This window comes from Chlorocebus sabaeus, chromosome 25 (genome assembly GCF_047675955.1).
Source record: "Chlorocebus sabaeus isolate Y175 chromosome 25, mChlSab1.0.hap1, whole genome shotgun sequence".
Lineage (NCBI taxonomy): Eukaryota > Metazoa > Chordata > Mammalia > Primates > Cercopithecidae > Chlorocebus > Chlorocebus sabaeus.
In genome coordinates this window covers 28,034,368-28,056,373 of record NC_132928.1, presented here as the reverse complement: position 1 = coordinate 28,056,373, position 22,006 = coordinate 28,034,368, and the positions used below count along the sequence as shown (strand labels likewise).

Genomic DNA, 22,006 nt, shown 5'->3' with positions numbered 1-22,006 from the left:
CAGAACAAAAGAGGGGTCAGGGCTGGTGAAAGAGATTTTGGGGTCTTCAGTCAAGAGAGAGCTTATAAAAAGGAGCAGGCTCAGAACCCCAAGAAATACCCTTTGAGGGTGACCGAGAGCCCACAGAGGAAACTGAGAAGGAATGATGAAGGATATAGGAGAAACTCATGGCATGGAGGCCAAGGGAGAGAGAGCTTCAAGGAGGAAGTACCCTCGGGAGCCTTCCCCAGGCATCTTCACACCTGGAAAGTGTGGAGATGCCTGGGGAAGAAAATGAATGGAGTCGCCAGGCAGGCATGGTGGCTCACACCTGTAACCCCAGCACTTTGGGAGGGTGAGGCAGGTGGATCACTTGAGCCCAGGAGCTGGAGACCAACCTGGGTGAAACCCCATCTCTACAAAAAAAAAAAAGTACAAAATTTATCTGGACATGGTCGTGCATACCTGTAGTCCCAGCTATGTGGGAGGTTGAGGTGGGAGCATTGCTTAGGCCCAGGAGGTGAAGGCTGTTCCTGCCACAGTCTGGGCAACAGTGAGACCCTGTCTCAAAAGAAAATAACATGAAAGGAGTCAAGAAAGGCAAGGGATGGCAGGTTATGGCATTTATTTGGTACTTCTTACTAAAGGAAACAAATCCCTTTTATACCAAACCATTTGGTATTTCTCTTCCCCACATCCTAGAAAATGTGTGACATGTTCCCCAAGTTCTTCTTGAAGGGATTGAGGATTTTGTAGAGCTAAATAAATAAATTTGGGGGATATGAAGGCTCAGAGAGTAAAGACCTCACTGCACAGAGGAGAATGTTTTTCTACAGACATCAGTGTTCACACTTCCCATGGGATATTCAAAGCCATATCATAGCTGAAATGGACCCCAGCGTAAAGCAAGACCCCTTAGATCACCAGGGACAGCTATGCTTTAAAGGATCCAGCCCCAAGGTGGGCGCGGTGGCTCATGCCTGTAATCCCAGCACTTTGGAAGGCCGAGGCAGGTGGATCACGAGGTCAGGAGTTCAAGACCAGCCTGGCCAAGATGGTGAAACCCCGTCTCTACTAAAAATACAAAAATTAGCCAGGTGTGGTGGCGGCCACCTGTAATCCCAGCTACTTGGGAGGCTGAGGCAGAGAATTGCTTGAACCCGGGAGGCAGAGGTTGCAGCAAGCCAGGATTGCAGCACTGCACTCCAGCCTGGGCAACAGAGCAAGACTCCATCTTAAAAAAAAAAAAAAAAAAAAAAAAAAAAAAGATCCAGCCCTAAACTTGCATTTTGAGTCTCAGCTCTATGATTTAGAGTCTCGGTCATCTATGGTTTAAAATACTATTGATAGCCTGGCGCAGTGGCTCATGCCTTAATCCCAGTACTTTGGGAGGCCAAGGCCAGTGGATCACTTGAGGTCAGGAGTTCAAGACCAGCCTGATCAACATGGTGAAACCCCATCTCTACTAAAAATACAAAAGTTAGCCAGGCATGGTGGCATGTGCCTGTAATCCCAGCTATTGTGGAAGCTGAGACAAGAGAATTGCTTGAACCCGCGAGGCAGAGGTTGCAGTGAGCTGAGATCCAGCCACTACACTCCAGCCTGGGTGGCAGAGTGAAACTGTGTCTCAAAAAAACAAAAATCAAATAAAATACTGTTGATAATGAGGAATAATTATAATTATTAAGCATTTACTACCTGTCAGGTACTTTACACAATTGTCCCCTTTAATCTTTGTAGTAGCTGTATGAAGTAAGGACTATTTTTACCCCCTGATTTGCATGTGAGGAGACCAGGGCTTACGGCAGTAACTTAGTAGTTGTGTGACCATGGCCTAGACCTCAGCTTTCCTCATGGGTAAAATGGGAGTTTGGACTAACTCAGTATTCTCAAAAATTTCCACTGAGGTACCTCTGACAGCAAAGAAGTGGATGTGATAACCACAGTGTTGTCAGAATCAGTCCATTCCCAGTCCTTGAAGTCTTGGGGTTTATTGTAAAAATGTATTTGAATTTTGCATTCTCCTTGGCACATAACTGTATTTGTCTTCATAAAAAGATAATGTTTGAAATGACTCACTGGCCAGGCACGGTGGCTCACACCTGTAATCCCAACCCTCTAGAAGGCCAAGGCAAGTGGATCATTTGAGTCCAGGAGTTTAAGAACAAGTTTGGCAACACAATAAAACCCCATCTCTACAAAATATACAAAAATTAGCTGGACGTGCGGCATGCCTGTAGTCCCAGCTACTAGGGAGGCTGAGGTGGGAGGATTGCTCGAGCCCAGGAGGCAGAGGTTGCAGTGAGCCGAGATCATGCCACTATACTCCAGCCTGGGTGATAAAGTGAGACCCTGTCTCAAAAAGTAAATGAACGAATAAATAAAAATAAAAATTACTGACTGTTCAGAGAAATGGAGTTCCTAGGAAATGTGTCGTGCTTGGTGGTAGTATCTCTGTGGGCCCCTGGGAATATGACTAGGCCCGCCTACCCATGTAGGTGATCTGCAAGGCTCTCCCTGGCTCTGGCGCTGTTCTGCTGTGCCTAGGCTATGATGAGGCAAGTCAAAGGGGGCTTGTGGAATAAGGCCCAGCATTTGCTTTCAGTCCCTGTATTCATGTTTTCTGAGGAGGTTTCCTAGAATCTCCCAGGGTGTGCTGGAGAAATGAGCTTGGCAGCCAGAAGCAAATGAAAATCGGAAAAGGCAGTGTATACATGTTGTAAAAATAAAATGCTTGGAGGCAAGAAAAGGGGAAATCCATCTAGAAAGGAACAAAATAAAAACTCCAGGGGGTTCCTGATCCAGAAACCTCTTCTGATTTTCAAGCTGAAATTTACACTGTGAAGCACAAAGAATGTTCTAGGGGAGCTTGAAAGGTGATTCAGAAATGCACTGGAGTGGCTCAGGGTTGGGTCCTTAAGGACACTATGAAACAGTCTAGATAGGTTTTTAAATGACCACTTCCTCTTCCCCTCCCCTTGGCCTGAACTTGATGTAAGGTCACTCCCCTCCTCCTCCCTCTGCAGCCACTGCCTCTGTCCCAAACAGGCAAAACTGTGGAGTGACTCTCACAGCCAAAGTGTGGGGAGGGGAAAGCAGGAGGAGCTGGGGACTCAGGGCGGGAGCAGGCAGCAGGGAGCTCCTGGGCAGCTGGCTGTGCATGGCTCCACTATTCTGAGCCTGACATGCTCTAGGGAAGTGCAGGCACAGGGAGCTGGCTGAAGGCTCAGGATAGGCTTTTCTGACAGGCCCAGTTCCAATCACGCCAGCTCCTAATCTCCCAATCAGTTTGCTTTCCTCCTGCTTTAAAAAATCTCTTTCTCCCTGTTCTCCTGGACTCTAGCCACACCACCTTCACTGCTCTGATCTTATCTATGATCACCTGGCCTATCTACTTAAAGCAGTGAAGTAGACTGAAAATAACCAGACTTTCAGCAAAACTTTTTTTTTTTTTTTTTTGAGACAGAGTCTCGGCCTGTTGCCCAGGCTGGAGTGCAGTGGTGCGATCTATGCTTACTGCAATCTCCACCTCCCGGGGTCAAGCGATTCTCCTGCCTCAGCCTCCCAGCCTGGGACTACAGGCATGCACCACCACACCCAGTTAATTTTTGTATTTTTAGTAGAAACCCCCCCAACATGGGGTTTCACCACGTTGGCCAGGCTGGTCTCAAACTCCTGGCCTCAGGTGATCCGCCCACCTCAGCCTCCCAAAGTGCTGGGATTACAAGCGTGAGCCAAAGCGCCCGGCCTTGGCAAGACTCTTGACACCTGTCTTCCATCAGGGTCGATTATATTAAATTACACTGACAGAAGAAAGCATTGGATGACTTTTGAAGAACTATTTCAACCCAAAGACAAGCTAAAGAAACATCGAGTTGGCCGGGCGCGGTGGCTCCCGCCTGTAATCCTAGCACTTAGGGAGGCCGACGCAGGTGAATCACGAGGTCAGGAGATGGAGACCATCCTGGCTAACACGGTGAAACCCTGTCTCTACTAAAAATACGAAAAACTAGCCGGGCGAGGTGGCGGGCGCCTGTGATCCCAGCTACTCGGGAGGCTGAGGCAGGAGAATGGCGTGAACCTGGGAGGCGGAACTTGCAGTGAGCCGAGATCGCACCACTGCACTCCAGTCTGGACGGCAGAGCGAGACTCAGTCTCAATAATAATAATAATAATAATAATAATAATAATAATAAGAAAGAAACATTGAGTTCACCAAACTGGAAGGTCTTGGAGGGCAGGAATTGTAGCTTACCCTCCTTTGTAGCTCACACAGAGCCTTACATGGAGTAGGTGCTCAGTATTTTATGAATGTGTGCGTGGATAAAACCAGTTGCAAGAAACCACGAATAAGCTTGCCACCTGCTGGTGAACTTGTGAAAGACACTTCGCAGCGCCTCAGCTCCCCCAAGTGGCCATACACTGTAATCTTAAGAAAACCCTCAGCTTGGACAATCCTTTCTTTCCAAGAAGCACTTTGTTACAGGAAGGGGGTCCCAATCCAGACCCCAAGAGAGCGTTCTTGTATCTCACGCAAGAAGGAATTCAGGGCAAGTCCATAGAGTAAAGTGAAAGCAAGTTTATTAAGAAAGTAAAGGAATGAAAGAACGGCTACTCTGTAGACAGAGCAGACCTGAAGGCTGCTGGTTGCCCATTTTTATGCTTATTTCTTGATTATGTGCTAAACAAGGGGTGGATTATTCATGCCTCCCCTTTTAAACCATATAAAGTAACTTCCTGATGTTGCCATGGCATTTGTAAACTGTCATGGCACTGGTAGGAGTGTAGCAATGAGGATGACCAGAGGTCACTCTCGTCACCATCTTGGTTTTGGTGCGTTGTGGCCCTCTTCTTTACTGCAGCCTGTTTTATCAACAAGGTCTTTATGATGTGTATCTTGTGCCAACCTCCTATCTCATCCTGTGACTTAGAATGCCTTAACCGTCTGGGAATGCAGCCCAGTAGGTCTCAGCCTCATTTTACCCATTCCCTACACAAGATGGAGTTGCTCTGGCTCAAACACCTCTGACCACTTGATACTTGTTAATAAATCCTTTTGACTCTAACTCATGATCCTACATTCTTAGCAGAGAAGCCAAAAATGTCCTAGGACACTAGTCAGAGAAAAAGGCCTTTGAAAGCCATGGAAACTGTTTTGCAACTCAGGACCCTCTCTTCTCCACTGGTAGGTGTTCTCTCCCCAAGATCCCTTTCCATATCCTTCACGCATCCAGACAGAGAAAGCCTGTATTCAGCACCCACTATGTGCCAAGCATTGGGCTAGGTGCCGAGAGATATGAATGGAGATTTTACAGGGAGGGGAGAGATTAAGTGTGCACCCAGATGTGGGAGAGGAGACCGGTACAGGAAGAGCACCGGGAATTCAGAGAGGGAGAGGACTCCATTGTGGGGATTAGCGAAGGCTTACATGGGAGGTGACAGGCTAATGAGCTGGGCCACAAAGGGCAGTTAGGCTCATAATGTATGGAGATGGACAGCATTCTGGTTACCTGTTGCTGGGCAACAAACCACCCCAAACTTGGCAGTGTAACAGAGCAGTCATTTGTCTTTCTCTCTCATGGTTCTAGGCTTTTACCAAGCTCAGCTGATTGTTCTTGCTGCGATTTCTCCTGTGATTACAGTCAGATGAGAGCTGGCTGGATTCTTCAGAGTCTGCCTTACTCCTGTGGCTGTAGGCTGATGCTGGCTGTCAGCTGGGACCTCAGCTGAGGCTGTTAGCCAGAATCCCTACATGTGGTCTCTCCATGGGGCCTGGACTCTCTCACAGCATGGTGGCTGGTTGCAAGGACAAGCATCCCAAGAGAGAGCAGGAGAAAGTTGTCTCGCCTTTTGAAAACTGGCCTCAAAAGGCCCGTAGCAGATCCTCCCCTGTGCTCCACTAGTTGAGACAGTCACAAAGCCCTACCCAGTTTCCAAGAAGGGGACAGAGACGCCATTTCCTGATGTGTGAGTGGCAAGTTTCTGGAAGAGCATGTGGAATGGAAAGCATTTGAGGAAAATACAACTTGCTGTCAGGAAGGTCATTTCAGGCGGAGATCTTCATTGATGGTACCTTCAGAAATGTATTTTTAGGAAAGAAAGCAGTTTTTACAGACCTGGCATTGCTAAGGGAAACATAAGGTTTTAGAAGTATTTACTGAGCCACCTTCACTAAGAGAAGATGCTAAGGAAGAGGGAGATACCTTTTGAAGTAGACTCCAAGGGGGAAACAGGAGGCTGGGATGGATGGCAGCTCACAGCTGGCAAAGGCAGCGGACTAGCAATGATGGGTGAAAGCCTACCAAGACTGATTCTTAGAGGGGGAAGAATTGACTTTGTGTTCTTATAGCAAGTGGCCAGGAATAACCAGAGGCTATGTCCAAGCTGAGACCTCAAAAACAGTAGTAGGCAGGGGCCAAACCAGAAAGCAACAGTTAACAAAAACTGTATTGCAGCAAGAGAGATAAGATAAGCACACAAGTGTAACCGCCCAACGGATTCACCTTGCCTGCTGCCTAGACAGAGCCGATTTATCAAGACAGGAGAATAGCAATGGAGAAAGAGTAATTCACGCAGACCTGGCTGTGCAGGAGACCGGAGTTTTATTATTACTCAAATCAGTCTCTCCGAGCATTCAGGGATCAGAGTTTTAATTTGGCAAGTAGGGGCTTGGGAAGTGGGGAGTGCTAATTGCTCAGCTTGGAGATGGAATCATAGAGGGTTGAAGTGAAGGGGTGGCCTGCCCCTCCACACCTGTGGGCGTTTCTCATCAGGTGGAACGAGAGACTTAAGAAAATAAAGAGACACAAAGACAAAGTAAGTGGGCCCAGGGGACCTGCGCTCAGCATACAGAGGACCCACGCTGGCACCGGTCTCTGAGTTCCCTCAGTATTTATTGATCATTATCTTTACCATCTTGGAAAAGGGGAAGTGGCGGGACAATAGGATCATAGTAGGGAGAAGGTCAGCAGAAAGACATGTGAATAAAGATCTCTGTGACACGAATCAGTTTAAGGAAAAGTGCTGTGCTTTGATGTGCATATGCAAACATCTCCATAAACATTTTCAGTGCATAAAGGGCAGCCTTGCCACTAGTACATCCCACCTCCAGCCCTAAGGCGGTTTTCTCCTGTCTCAGTAAATAGAACATACAATGGGGTTTTCCGTTGCCCAGGGACTTGCCCAGGGATGGGCAGGAGACAGATGTCTTTCTCTATCTCAGCTGCCAAGAGGTTTTCTTTCCTCTTTTACTAGTCCTCCTCAGCACAGACCCTTTATGGGTGTCGGGCTGGGGGATCAGGTCTTTCCCTTTCCACGAGGCCATATTTCAGACTCTCACACGGGGAGAAACCTTGAACAATACCTAGCTTTCCTAGGCAGAGGTCCCTGCGGCTTTCCCCAGTGTTTGTGTCCCCGGGTACTTGAGATTAAGAGAATGGTGATGACTTTTAACAAGCGTACTGCCTTCAGTCACTTGTTTAACAAAGCACACCCTGCACAGCCCCAGATCCATTAAACCTTGAGTCACCACAGCATGTGTCTCTTGCAAGGACAGGGTTGGGGGTAGGGTCACAGATTAACAGCATCTCAGATACAGAACAAAATGGAGTCTCTTATGTCTACTTCTTTCTATATAGACACAGTAACAGTCTGATCTCTCTTTCTTTTGGATCAGAGTTTTAATTTGGCAAGTAGGGGCTTGGGAAGTGGGGAGTCCTAACTGCTCAGCTTGGAGATGGAATCATAGAGGGTTGAAGTGAGTTTTTTGTGCTATTTTCTGTTCCTGGGTGGGAGGGCAGAACTGGTTGAGCCAGATTATGGTTCTGGGTTGTGTCAACTGATCCACCCAGAGTGTAGAGTCTGCAAGATATCTCAAGCACTGATCTTAGGCTTACAACAGTGATGTTATCCCTAGGAGCAGTTTAAGGAGGTTCAGATTCTTGGAGTCAGAGACTGCATGACCCCTAAACTGTCATTTCGAATCATGTAGATAATTTGTTAGCCCTGCAAAGGCAGACTGGTCCCCAGGCAAGAAGAGGGTCTTTTCGGGAAAGGGCTATTATTAATTTTGTTTCAGAGTAAAATCATGAACTGAATTCCTTCCCAAAGTTATTTCCACCTACGCCCAGGAATGAACAAGGACAGTTTAAAGGTTAGAAGCAAAATGGTTAGGTCTGATTTCTTTCACTGTCATAATTTCCTCAGTTATAATTTTGTAAAAGCGATTTCACAAGCAACCACAAGACATAGCAGCTATCATTTGGGGATAATACAGGGAGGCAGGGAGCAGTCATCATGCATGAGCAAGAGCTGGGTCAGAGATAAGACCCAGCCCCAGGTTAGAAGGCAGCTTCACACTGAGATGAATAGGGAGTGAAATCAAGGACCACAGCAGAGGTTGATGGCCCCAGGCTCTTGATGGCACCATGACCTGAATGTCCAGGATCTTCCCTGTCAACCACCAACTTTATAGGAAAGGGTACATGAGCCAGCAATAGTGGTGGTCAGGCTTGGCTGTGTGGCAAATAGGGAGTTTGCCCACCTGGCAGCTGCTGAGTGTCTCAGTAATGAGCTTCCAGCTGCACAATGTCTGGACCCTGAGACCCAAAAAGGAAGGAGACTTGGCTTCCTTCACTATGGGCATTCTGTGACCCACCCTGGCGATGAGAAGGACTAAAGAGCTACAAGATATTAAATCTACATTGTGTGTTTCACTTGCTTATGAGCACTGGAGCTCCGTCACCTGAGCCCCCACTAAGTGCAGATGTATGTGACTTTAGAAAGGTTAGATTTACTCTTCATAGCTCAGGGTATACAGAAGTGGTCCCAATAAAAGTTTCCTTTGCTACAGGGGGCTGAGGATAATCATGAGGTTGTGAACTCTTTGAGGACAGGATTAGATCTCGGTCAATATCTGTATGCTCAGTGCCTAGGATAGCATCTAGTTCATGGAAGGAAGGAAAGGAGAGAGGAAGGAAGGAAGGAAGGAAGGAAGGAAGGAAGGAAGGAAGGAAGGAAGGAAGGAAGGAAGGAAGGAAGGGAGGGAGGGAGGGAGGGAGGGAGGGAGGGAGGGAGGGAGGGAGGGAGGGAGGGAGGGAGGGAGGGAGGGAGTCGGATAATACAAAAGGCCGTGCCATGAATTCTTAGTCCTACCTGATCTGGCCACTCCAGGAGCGCCAGAAGGGTTGCTGGAAGCCCACATAGACATACGGTATATGATAATATTTCTTAAAAAAAAAAAGAGAGAGATAATTCACATGTCATATGATTTGCCCATTTAAAGTGTACATTTCAATGGGTTTTGGTATATTTACAGTTTTGCAATCACCACAGACCATTTCAGAACATTTTATCAACCTAATAGGAAACCCTGTACCCATTTGCAATCACTCCTGCATTTTCCTGCAACCTCCCAAGCAACTGAAACTGTCTTTGCAAAAATTACAGCAATGGGCAAATTATGACAGTGAAAGAGATCTGACCTAACTGACTCCATCTTGCTTCTAATCTCCAAGTTGCCCTTGTTCATTCCTGGACATAGGCCAAACTAACTTTGGGAGGAATTTAGCTTATAACTTAACTTTGAAACAAAGATGAAAACAGCCTTTTCCCTTAACACAGCCCCTTCTTGCCTGGGGACCAGACTGCCTGTGCAGCACTAGCAAAGTAACCTCAAGATTAATGCAGATAGTCGGGGCGCACAGTGGCTCAGGCCTGTAATCGCAGCACTTTGGGAGGCCAAGGCAGGTGGATCACCTGAGGTCAGGAGTTGGAGACCAGCCTGGCCAACATGGTGAAACCCCGTTTCTACTAAAAATACAAAAACTAGCTGGGAGCGGTGGTGGGGGCCTGTAGTCCCAGCTACTCAGGAGGCTGAGGTAGGAGAATCACTTGAACCTGGGAGGCGGAGGCTGCAGTGAGCCGAGATCACGCCACTGCACTGCAGCCTGGGCGACGGAGTGAGACTTCATCTCAAAAGATTAATGCAGACAGGCCATGAGATTTTGAACCTCCCCAGTTGCTCCAAAAGCTAGCATCATTATTGTAAAACCTAAGATCAGGCTCCAGACATTTTTCACACTGCATTCTGATGTACCAGCTGGCCCCACCCAGGTCGGTAATCTGGCTCAACCAGTTCTGGGATCTCACCTGGGAACAGAGGACAGGAAGAATAATCGCACTTTGACCCCTATGATTTCATCTGTGACACAGCCAATCAGTATTCTCCACTTCCTGGCCCCCTACCCACCAGATTATCCTTAAAAATGCCAGTCTCTAAATTTTCCAGGAGACTGGTTTGAGTAATAATGAAACTTCCATCGCTCCTTCAGCAAGCTCTTTGTAAATTAATTAAACTCTGTATTGCAATTCCCCTGTCTTGATATGTCTGCTCTGTCCGGGTATCGGGCAAGGAGAACCCTTTGGGTAGTTAAACAAGTAGGTATCTACTTTACATTTCTATACATGTGCCTGCTCCAAATTTTGTTTTGTTTTGTTTTGTGTTTTGTTTTTAGGCAGGGTCTGGCTCTGTCACCCAGCCTGGAGCACAGTGGCACAATCACAGCTCATGCAACCTCTACTTCCTGGCCTCTAGCGATCCTCCTGACTCGGTTCCCTCTACCCCCTTGCCCAGTAGCTGGGACTACAGATGCGGGCCACCTAGTCTGGCTAATTTTTATGTATTTTTTGTAGAAATGGAGTTTTGCCATGTTGCCCAGGCTGGTCTCAAACTCCTGGACTCAAGCGATCCGCCCATCTCGGCCTCCCAAAGTGCTGGGACTACAGGCCACCGTGCCTGGCCTGAACATTTCACATAATGTAATTATACCACCATACAATATGTGGTCTTTCATGTCTAGTTTCTTTTACATAAGGAAAAGCTTCCCCTTTGCCCTCTGAAGGATCAATGAAAAATCAACTGACAAAAGGCAGATTAATTGGAGAATAGGCATATAGATTTATTAACATGCACGTGGGGGAGTACTGCACAGTTACCCTAACCTCCCAATGGAGTATAGGAGCTTACATACCATCTTTTTTTTTGTTTTGAGACAGGGTCTCACTCTGTCACCAAGGCTGGAGCACAGTGATGCAATCTCAGCTCACTGCAACCTCCACCTCCTAGATTCAAGTGATCCTCCTGCCTCAGTCTCCTGAGTAGCTGGGACTACAGGTGTGTGCCACCATGCCTGGCTAATTTTTGTAGTTTTTGGTAGAGATGGGGTTTCACCATGTTGGCCAGGCTGGTCTCAAACTCCTGACCTCAGGTGATCTGCCTGCCTCAGTCTCCCAAAGTGCTGGGATTATAGGCGTGAACCACCATGCCTGGCCCATACTATCTTGAGGTTACAAAATGAATGGGAACTCAGGGCATGGCCAAAAACAGGTTATTGTGGTAAGCAGGTTTTAGTGGCAAGACATGTTATGAGAGGGGGAAAAGATGAGGCCTGGCTAGCGTAAGTGGTCTTGTTAGGTAGATGAAATCTCACAGGTAGCAGCCCTCAGAGAGAATTGATGGTAAATACTTCTTTCAGACCTTTAAATTTGTCAGAGTCTCAGTTAATCTCAGTTAATTTAGACTCCTAAATCTAAAGAAGAGAAGGCCTGCATCAGTGAAGATTTTCTCTACTGATGCAAATCTCTCCCACCAAAGACAGCTTTGCAGGGCTACTTCTGTTTGCAAGGCCCTTTGAACAGCTGTCTCAAAATATGTCAGAGAAGGATATATATCCCACCTCAGCCTCCCAAAGTGCTGAGATTACAGGTGAGCCACCATGCCCGGCCCCAAAGAAGGATATTTTAAGGTGAAATATTTTTATTTCTTTCACTAACTAATAAGTACTTCATTCCTTTTTTATTGCCAAATAATATGTAGGACATGGAATATATTATTTATAAAGTCATCAGTGCTGGGTAAGGTGTCAGAGCCCCGCATCAAAAAGTGGTTAACTCACCACTCGCAATGGCTCACGCCTGTAACCCCAGTACTTTGGGAGGCCAAGGCAGGTGGATCACCTGAGGTCAGGAGTTCCAGAGTTCCGGACCAGCCTGGCCAACATGGTGAAAACCCGTTTCTACTAAAAATACAAAAATTAGCCACGTGTGGTGGCAGGCACCTGTAATCCCAGCTACTCAGGAGGCAGAGACAGGAGAATCGCTCGAACCCGGGAGGTGGAGGTTGCAGTGGGCCGAGATCGTGCCATTGCACTCCAGCCTGGGTGACAAGAGTGAAACTCCATCTCAGAAAAAAAGGGGTTGACTCATGGGTTGGTAGGAAGAATTTATTGACAACAGTATAGGTTTGAAAAAGGAAGTTTTATTAGAAAGAAAGAACGCGCCTTTCCAGCCCCGGACCCAGACCCTACAGTCGCCGAGATGTTGATGCCTAAGAAGAACCGGATTGCCATTTATGAACTCCTTTTCAAGGAGGGAGTCATGGTGGCCAAGAAGGATGTCCACATGCCTAAGCACCCGGAGCTGGCAGACAAGAATGTGCCCAACCTTCGTGTCATGAAGGCCATGCAGTCTCTCAAGTCCCGAGGCTACGTGAAGGAACAGTTTGCCTGGAGACGTTTCTACTGGTACCTTACCAATGAGGTATCCAGTATCTCCGTGATTACCTTCATCTGCCCCCGGAGATTGTGCCTGCCATCCTATGCCACAGCCGTCCAGAGACTGGCAGGCCTCGGCCTAAAGGTCTGGAGGGTGAGCGACCTGCAAGACTCACAGGAGGGGAAGCCGACAGAGATACCTACAAAAACAGAGTGCTGTGCCCCCTGGTGCCAACAAGAAAGCTGAGGCTGGGGCTGGGGCGGCAACTGAATTCCAGTTTAGAGACAGGTTTGGTTGTGGATGTGGTCAGCCACCTCAGTAAAATTGGAGAGGACTGTTTTGCAATGAATACAATTACAGCCCAAAAAAAGAAGGAAAAATGGAAGGAAGGAAGGAAGGAAGGAAGGAAGGAAGGAAGGAAGGAAGGAAGGAAGGAAGGAAGGAAGGGAAGAGAAGAGAAGAGTGCAGTGAGGTGCCTCAGCATGAGAAAAGTAAGTGCCCCACGGCAGACTTTTCCTTAGGGGTATTTATGGACCTTAAAGCGGGAGCTTAGGAGTAATGTGGACCATATTAGCCACATAGGTCATGATAAGTGGTTACATTTGTAGATATTTTGGTGCCTTAATGTCAGCAAGGGCTGCACAACGAGTTTCATAATGCATTCATTCAGTAGATGTACAGAAATTCTAGTTACTTAAAAATTTTTTTAAAAACCTGGTACCAGATGCTTGCTTTAGAATAATAGGGAAGTCTAATTACTTCTAAATTCCTCAGATAAGAAATTTTGCCTCTAGATGGTCGGCTTGATGGTCACCAGGTGAACTTTACTCTCCTTAATCATTATTTTTTTTTTTTTTTTTTAGGTAGAGTTTAACTCTTGTTGCCCAGGCTGGAGTGCAATGGTGCGATCTCGGAGACGGAGTTTCACTCTTGTTGCCCAGGCTGGAGTGCAATGGCGCTATCTCGGCTCACCACAACTTCCACCTCCCGGGTTCAGGCGATTCTCCTGCCTCAGCCTCCCGAGTAGCTGGGATTATAGGCATGCACCACCACGCCCGGCAAATTTGTATTTTTAGTAGAGATGGGGTTTCTCCATGTTGGTCAGGCTGGTCTCAAACTCCCAACCCCAGGTGATCCACCTGCCTTGGCCTCCTAAAGTGCTGGGATTACAGGTGTGAGCCACCATGCCCTGCTCAGTTTTTGTTTTTTTTTAATTAATTTTTTTTCTTTAAACAACAGTGAGGTTTTTGTTGTTGTTGTTGTTAGACAGCGTCTCACTTTATTGCCCAGGTTGGAGTGCAATGGCACAATCTTGGCTCACTGCAACTTCCGCCTCCTGGGTTCAAGCGATCCTCCTGCCTCAGCCTCCCAAGTAGCTGGGATTATAGGTGCACGCCACCATGTCCAGCTAATTTTTGTATTTTTAGTAGAGACAGGGTTTAGTCATGTTGGCCCGGCTGGTCTCGAACTCCTGGCCTCAAGTGATCCATCCACCTCAGTCTCCCAAAGTGCTGGGATTACAGGTGTGAGCCACTTTGCCCAGCCCTCAATCAGTTATTAACATTTGAGTTGTTTCCGGTTCTTTACTATTTTGAATAATGCTGATATGAACATTCATGTATAAATTTTTGTGTGGATGAGTTTTTAAATTTATATTGGATCTATATCTAGGAGTACAATTGTTAGGTCATATGGTAACTCTGTTTAACTCTTGAGGAACTGTCAAACTGTTTTCCTAAGCAGCTGCACCATTTTACATTCACACTAACAAGGAGGGTTCTCATTTCTCCATATCCTCACCAACACCTGTTATTACCAGCTTTTTTTATTATAGCCATCCTAATGGGTGTGAATTGGTAGTTCATTGAGGTTTTGATTTACATTTCCTAATGACTAATGATGTTGAGCATCTTTTCCATCTGCATATCTTCTTTGGAAAAAAAAAGTCTATTTAAATCTCTTTTTTTGTTGTTGTTTTTTGTTTTTTTTAGATGGAGTCTCGCTCTGTCGCCCAGGCTGGAGTGCTGTGGAGAGATCTCGGCTCACTGCAACCTCCACCTCCCGGGTTCAAGTGATTCTTCTGCCTCAGCCTCCCAAGTAGCTGGGACTATAGGCTCACACCACCACACCTGGCTAATTTTTGTATTATTAGTAGAGATGGGGTTTCACCATGTTAGCCAGGCTGGTCTTGAACTCCTGACTTTGTGATCTGCCTGCCTCAGCCTCCCAAAGTGCTGGGATTACAGGCGTGAGCCACCACGCCCAGCTATTTAAATCTTTTACTTATTTTATATATATTTTTTGTTTCTCATGACACAGCCCTCAGGAGATCCTGAGAACATGTGCCCCTTCTTACCTATTTTTCTTTCTTTCCAATTTTTTTTTTTTTTTTTTAAGAGACAGGGTCTCACTCGGCCATCCAGGAGATAGTGCGGCGGTGTGATCATAGCTCATTGTAACCTATTACTCCTGGACTCAAGCAATCTTCCCACCTTAGTCTCCCGAGTAGCCAGAACTACAGGTATGTGCCCCTATGCCCAACTAATTTTTGAATTTTTTGTAGAGACGGGATCTCAATATGTTGCCCAGGCTGCTGTCAAACTCCTGGCTTCAAGCAATTCTCCTACCTCAGCTTCCCAAAGTCCTGGGATTACTATGCCTTGACTTTACCTATTTTTAAATTATTTGCCTTTTTGTTATTGTATAAAATTTCTTAAACTGATGTTCCACAAATGTAGTATCTGGAGACCTGTGGGTTCTCAGTCAGGTTTGTTTAATGTGGCTCTTTTTTCCTTCTCCCTCCCTCCCTCCCTCCCTCCCTCCCTCTCTCTCTCTCTCTCTCTCTTTTTCTTTTCTTTCTTTCTTTCTTTTTTTTTTTTTTTTTTTTTGACAGTGTCTTGTTCTGTTGCCCAGCCTGCAGTGCAGTGGCGTGATCTCAGCTCACTGCAACCTCCACCTCCCGGCTTCCAGCGATTCTTCCACCTCAGCTTCCTGAGTAGCTGGGATTATAGGTGAGTGCCACCACGCCCAGCTAATGTTTGTATTTTTAGTAGAGACAAGGTTTTGCCATGTTGGCCAGGCTGGTCTCCAATTCCTGACCTCAAGTGATCTGCCTCCATTGGCCTCCCAAGGTGCTGGGATTACAGTTGTGAGGCACTGCGCCCCTGGCCCTGTGGGACTTTCATTTTAATGAACATCTGTCTCTGGCCAAGATGGAGTAACAGGTATCTTCCTGCTTAAAATAACAACAGAGGGAAAAATATATCAAACAACAGTTTTCAGGACACTGGAAATCAGGCAATAAAGGAGAGTGGTCTGTGAGAGATGAGAAACAAATGAGGCGCCCTCTTATTGTGCCAGCTTACTATGTGAAAGAGCTTCCAAGCTGTGGTGCAGCAGAAAGAACCCAAGCAAAGCTCGGAGATTTCCTGAGTTGAGAAGGAGCTGAGTCTGGGGAGACTAGAAAGTATAATAAATTAACAGTTTATTTCTACAGGGTCAGAAAGTAAGCGAGCCGTTGCTAGGGCTGGGTTGGGGGCACGGAAGAGTGGAGAGTGACTTGTAATGGGTACGAGATTTCTTACTGGGGTGATAAATGTTCTAGAATTAGACTGTGGTGATAGTTGCAGAGCTGTGTGAATATACTAGAAACTATTGAAATTCATTAAGTTGTATACACTAAATACGTACAGCTTTTTGTATGTCAATTATATCCCAATTAAGTAGCTGTTTAAAATCATTGAGTTGTACATTTTCTTTTTTGTGGCGGTGGGGCAGGGCAGGTCTCACTCTGTCACCCAGGTGGGAGTGCAGTGGCGCAATCTCAGCTTATTGCAGCCTCAACCTCCTGGGCTCAAGCGATCCTCCCACCTAATTTTTGGATCTTTTGTAGAAATGAGGTCTCATCCAGCCTGGCCAACATGGTGAAACTCTGTCTCTACTAAACATACAAAAATTAGCCAGCCATGGTGGCAGGTGCCTGTAATCCCAGCTACTTGGGAGGCTGAGACAGGAGAATCACTTGAACCTGGGAGGCAGAGGTTGCAATGAGCCAAGACTGCACCATGGCACTCCAGCCTGGACAAGAAGAGCAAAACTCCATCTCAAAAAAAAATAAAATAAAATAAAAAAGAGGTCTCATTACATTGCCCAGACTGGTCTCAAACTTCTGGGCTCTAGCAATCCACCTGTCTCAGCCCCACGAAGTGCTAGGATTACAGGCACGAGCCACTGTGCCTGGCCATGTTGTATATTTTCAATAGGTGACTTGTATGGTATGTAAATTGTATATTAATAAAGCTGTTTTAAAAATTAAAAGGAAAATAAAGACATGTTCAGACGTACGAAAGGGGAAATAATTCACAACAAACAGTCCCCAATGTAAGAAATGTTAAAGTAAGTCCTTAAGGCAGAAGTAAAAAGAAGGAGCAGAGATAAAGATGATGTCTTATTTTTCATTGGAAACAATACAAGCAAGAAGACAGCAGAGTAACATTTTTAAGTTCTTTTAAAAAATCGTCAACATAGAATTCTGTATCTAGAAAAAATATCTTTTAGAAATAAAGAATAGAAGAAATGGTAGCTACAATTGTATTTTAAAAATATGATTTTTAAAAAAATCATTTAAAACTGGCTGGGTGTGGTGGCTCACGACTGTAATCCCAGCACATTGGGAGGCCGAGGCGGGCAGATCACTTGAGGTCAGGAGTTCATGACCAGCCTGGCCAACATGGCGAAACCCTGTCTCTACTAAAAATACAAAAATTAGCCATGCATGGTGGTGGGCACCTGTAATCCCAGCTATTAAGGAGGCTGAAGCAGGAGAATCACTTAAATCCGGGAAGCGGAAGTTGCAGTGAGCCAAGATAGTGCCACTGCACTCCAGCCTGGGCGACAGAGAAAGATTCCGTCTCAAAAAAAAAAGAAAGAAAGAAAATTATTTAATACTTTTAAAAAGATAGTTGACTATTTAAGCAAAAATAATAAGGATATATTTCAGGATTTATAACATTTGGAAAAGGAAATGCATGGTTATAATAGTACAAAGGTCAGGAGGAGAGAAATGGAAGCTCATTATTGCAAGGTTCTTATACTATGCATAAAATGGTATAGTATCACTTGAAGGTAGATTTAGGTAAGCTAAAGATAAATAGTATGAATCCTAAAGCAACCACTGCAATAACAAAACAAAGAGTTATAGCTAATAAACCAGCAAAGGAGATAAAATGGAATTGTGAAAATACTCAATCTAAAGCAGAAAAAGAGAAAAAATTGAACAAAGAGCAGATGGGACAAATAGAAAATAAACAATGGAGCTAGGTGTGGTGACTCAGGCCTGTAATCCCAGCACTTTGGGAGGCCAAGGCGGGCGGATCATTTGAGGTCAGGAGTTCGAGACCAGCCTGTCCAACATGGTGAAACCCTGTCTCTACTAAAAATATAAAAATTAGCTGGGTGTGGTGGCAGGCACCTGTAATCCCAGCTATTCTGGAGGCTGAGGCAGAAGAATCTCCTGAACCCGGGAAGCAGAGGTTGCAGTGAGCCGAGATTGAACCACTGCACTCCATCCTGGGTGACAGAGTGAGACTCTGTCTCAAAAAAATTAAAAAATAAATAAACAAACAGCGAAGTGATAGACTCAAATCCAACCACGCCAATAATCACATTAAATCTAAATGGCCTAAACACTTCATTTTAAAGGCAGAGACTGTTAGATGGACTTTTTTTTAAAAGTAAGACTCAATTATTTGCTATCTATAAGAAATGAATTTTAAATATAGAACCTTTAAAAGGATAGGAAGAATATACTATGCTAACATTAGTCAAAAGAAGGTTGGAGTTGCTATATTAACACCAGACAAAGTTGATTTCAGACCAGTCTGGGCAATATGGTGAAAGCCTGTCTCTACAAAGAATACAAAAAATTAGCTAGGCATGGTGGTGCAGGTCTGTAGTTCAGCTACTTGGGAGGCTGAGATTGGATCGCTTGAGCCCAGGAGGCAGCGGTTGCAGTAAGCCGTGGTCATGCCACTGCACTCCAGCCTGGGTGACAGAGTGAGACCCTGTCTCACAAAACAGAAATGAAACAATAACAACAAGAGTTGATTTCAGAGCAAAGAATGTTACCAGAGATTAAGAAGGACATTTCATAATGATTACGGGTCATTTCATCAAGTGGATGTGATAATCCTATGTTTATGCACTTTAACCACCAAACAGAGGGAAAAGCTTCCACTCCCTGAAAAATGAAAACAAAACACAAAAATTATACTTAAACCTCTACTGCTAACCTATACTGCTATTTTACACACAGGGTACAGAATACAAATTTTGTGTGACATATGAAGAAGTAGAAAACTATGACTCATAATCACAAGACAACAAGATCGTCAGGTGATCTAGTTACGAGAATCAGCAGACAAAGGCTTTAAAACAACAATTGTAAGTATGCTGAAAATTTTAAAGGAAAGAAACATTCACAATAGGTAAACAGATAAGGTATTTCAAAAGAAATGGAAATTCAAGAACAAACTAAAGGGAAATTATAAAGTTGAAAAATACAAAGTATGAAGACTTAGTCGATGAGCTTAACAGCAAATTAGACACTGCAGAAGAAAAAAATAAGTGAATTGAATATAAGCTAATAAAAACTATCTAAATTGAAGTAGAGAGAGGAAAAAATGGTTGAGAATAATGAACAGAGCATTAGCAAACTGTGGGATAATAGTAAGCAGTCTAACATACATGCAATTAGAGTTCCATAAGGAGAAGAAAGAAACAATAAGGCAGAAAAATATTTAAAGAAACAGTAGCTTAAAAGTTGATGAAAAATAACAATCCATAGGTCCAAAAAGTTCAACTAACCCCAAGCAGGATAAACTTTTTAAAAATCATACTTGGGGCCAGGTGGAGTAGCTTATGCCTGTAATCCCAGCACTTTGGGAGGACAAGGCTCATTTGAGATCAGGAATTCAAAACCAGCCTGGACAATTTGGTGAAACCTGGTCTCCACTAAAAATATAAAATTAGCCAGCGCTGGGCGTGGTGGCTCACACTATAGAATTATTATAAATCCAAGAGAAAATGACCAACAATATAATTGGAAAAAGATTAGGAAATAGGAATAGAAGGCAATTCTAATCTCAATAAACATATGAAAAGATGTTTAATCCTATTAATAGTTGGTAAAATATAAATTAAAGTCTTGGTAATCTACAATCTCACATCCATCTGATTGTCCAAAAAAAGGGCCTGACAATACCAAGGTTAGCAGGAGTATGGTAAAGTTAAAGGTGTCCAGGCTCTGTGGCCATCAATTTCACTCCTGGATAGACTACTGGAGAAACACAAATGTGCACAGTAAGATCCTTACAAGAATTTCCATAGCAGCATGGTTTATAATTGCAAAAAAAAAAAAAAAACCTAGAAACAATAAAATAAATAGGCCAGGCACGATGGCTCATGCCTGTAATTGCAGCACTTTGGGAGGCCGAAGTGGGTGGATCACAAGGTCAGGAGTTTGAGATTAGCCTGATTAACAGGGTGAAACCCTGTCTCTACCAAATCTACAAAAATTAGCTGGGCATGGTGGTGGGCGCCTGTTACCCCAGCTACTCGGAAGGCTAAGGCAGGAGAATCGCTTGAAACCAGAAGGCAGAGGTTGCAGCGAGCTGAGATTGTGCCACTGCACTCCAGCCTGGGCAACAGAATAAAACTCTGTCTCAAAGAAAAAATAAATAAATAAATTAGAGTGTAGTTGTACAATGGAATATTATATAGCAGTGAAAATGAGTAAACTAAAGCTACATGCATTAACATGGATGAACTTTACAAATATGTTGAGTCAAAAAAAGGAAATTGTAGAAGAATATACACAGCATGTTATTCATATAGTCAAAATGCAATGAATACAGAATGTATAATATAGTAAAAATAGAAACATATGCATGGGAATGATTAACACCAAATTCAGAATAACGTTTCCTCTAGTGGGAGAGAAAGGAATGCAATAGAGGAGGAGCTTAAAACTATATTTGTAATGCTTTATTTCTTAAACTCAGGGCGTTTACAGGTGTGATGGTGAAATTTTATATGTCAACTTGTCTGGGCCATAAGATGCCCAGATATTTGGTAAAATATTATTCTGGATGTTTCTGTGAGGGTGTTTTTGGTTGAGATTAACATTTAAATCTGTAGAATGAGTAAAGCAAACTGCCCTCTCTAATATAGGTGGACCTTATCCAATCAGTTGATGGCCTAAATAGAACAAAAACGGCTGACTCTCCCCTAAGTAAAAGTGAATTCCTTTTGCCTAACTGCCTTCAGACTGAGACACTGGCTTTTTCCTGCCTTCGGACTTGAACTGAAACACTGGTTCTTCCTAGGTCTCGAACCTGCTGTCCTTTGGATGGGAACTACATCATCACCTCTCCTGGTTCTAAGGCCTTCAGACTTTGGACTGGAACTAACACACTATGGACTCTCCTGAGTCTCCAGCTTGTTGATTCACCCTGAAGGTCTTGGGACTTGTCAGTTTCTACAATTGCATGAGCCAATTCCTTATAATAAATCTCTTTCTCTCTCTCCCTCTTTCTCTCTGTTTCTCTCTCTCCTCCCCCGTCTCTTTCCCCCTCCATCCCCTCCCCCTGTCTCTATAGTGTACATTCTATTGATTCTGTTGATTCTGCTTTTCTGGAGAACCCTGACCAATAGAACGTTATGTTTGTTATATTATTCTCTATACCTTTTGCAGGCCTAAAATAGTTCATAATAAATTTTAAAATAAATAATGAATGACTGGGCATTAAAATGTCATATGCTATAGAGGGCAAGTAAAATGAGAACTGGAATATGTACATTAGATTAGCTATTAAGAGGCCCATGATTGCCTTTGTAGGAGTGTTCAGAGTGGAGGCCTAATGGTGACGGGTTGTAGAGTGATAGGGAGTATACACACCCTTGCTGGAGTTTAACAACAAAGTGAAAAAGAGCTCTGGGTTTAGAGTAGGGTGCAAAGGAGAGAAAGGGTTGTGGTGTTGTTGTTGTTGTTGTTGTTTGAGACAGGGTCTCACTCTGTTACCCAGGCTGGAGTGCCGTGGCGTGGTCTCGGCTCACTGCAACCTCCGCCTCCTGAGCTCAGGTGATCCTCCCACCTCAGCCTCCCAAATAGCTGGAAGTACAGACATGTACCACCACAACTGGCTAACGTTTTTGTATTTTTTATAGAGATGAGGTTTCATCACATTGCCAAGGCTGGTCTCAAACTCCTGGACTCAAGCAATCTGCCCGTCTTGGCTTCCCAAAGTGCTGGGATTACAGGGGCAAGCCACCACGCCCAGCCAGAGAAAAGAGTTTTAATAATGGAACCACTTGTCTGTGGGGCTTCCATAGTAATTCTGTTGGAATTATCAGAGTTCTGGTCCTCCTTTGGTCGCTATGACTATTCTAGTAGAGATTCTGGAAGACTTGAACTGCG

The 22,006-nt window shown here is 44.7% G+C and overlaps 1 long non-coding RNA gene and 1 pseudogene across 1 annotated transcript in view; one reads left to right on the top strand and one right to left on the bottom strand.

Annotated features, from left to right (window-relative positions):
* LOC140710259 (uncharacterized) overlaps positions 1-22,006 on the bottom strand; it is a 36,989-nt gene that overhangs the window by 4,453 nt on the left and 10,530 nt on the right. Inside the window, exon 2 of the long non-coding RNA XR_012091216.1 lies at positions 445-540. This is a non-coding gene — a long non-coding RNA (uncharacterized lncRNA). The remainder of the gene's footprint in view (positions 1-444; positions 541-22,006) is intronic.
* On the top strand, positions 11,125-21,262 carry LOC140710258 (small ribosomal subunit protein eS10-like; annotated as a pseudogene).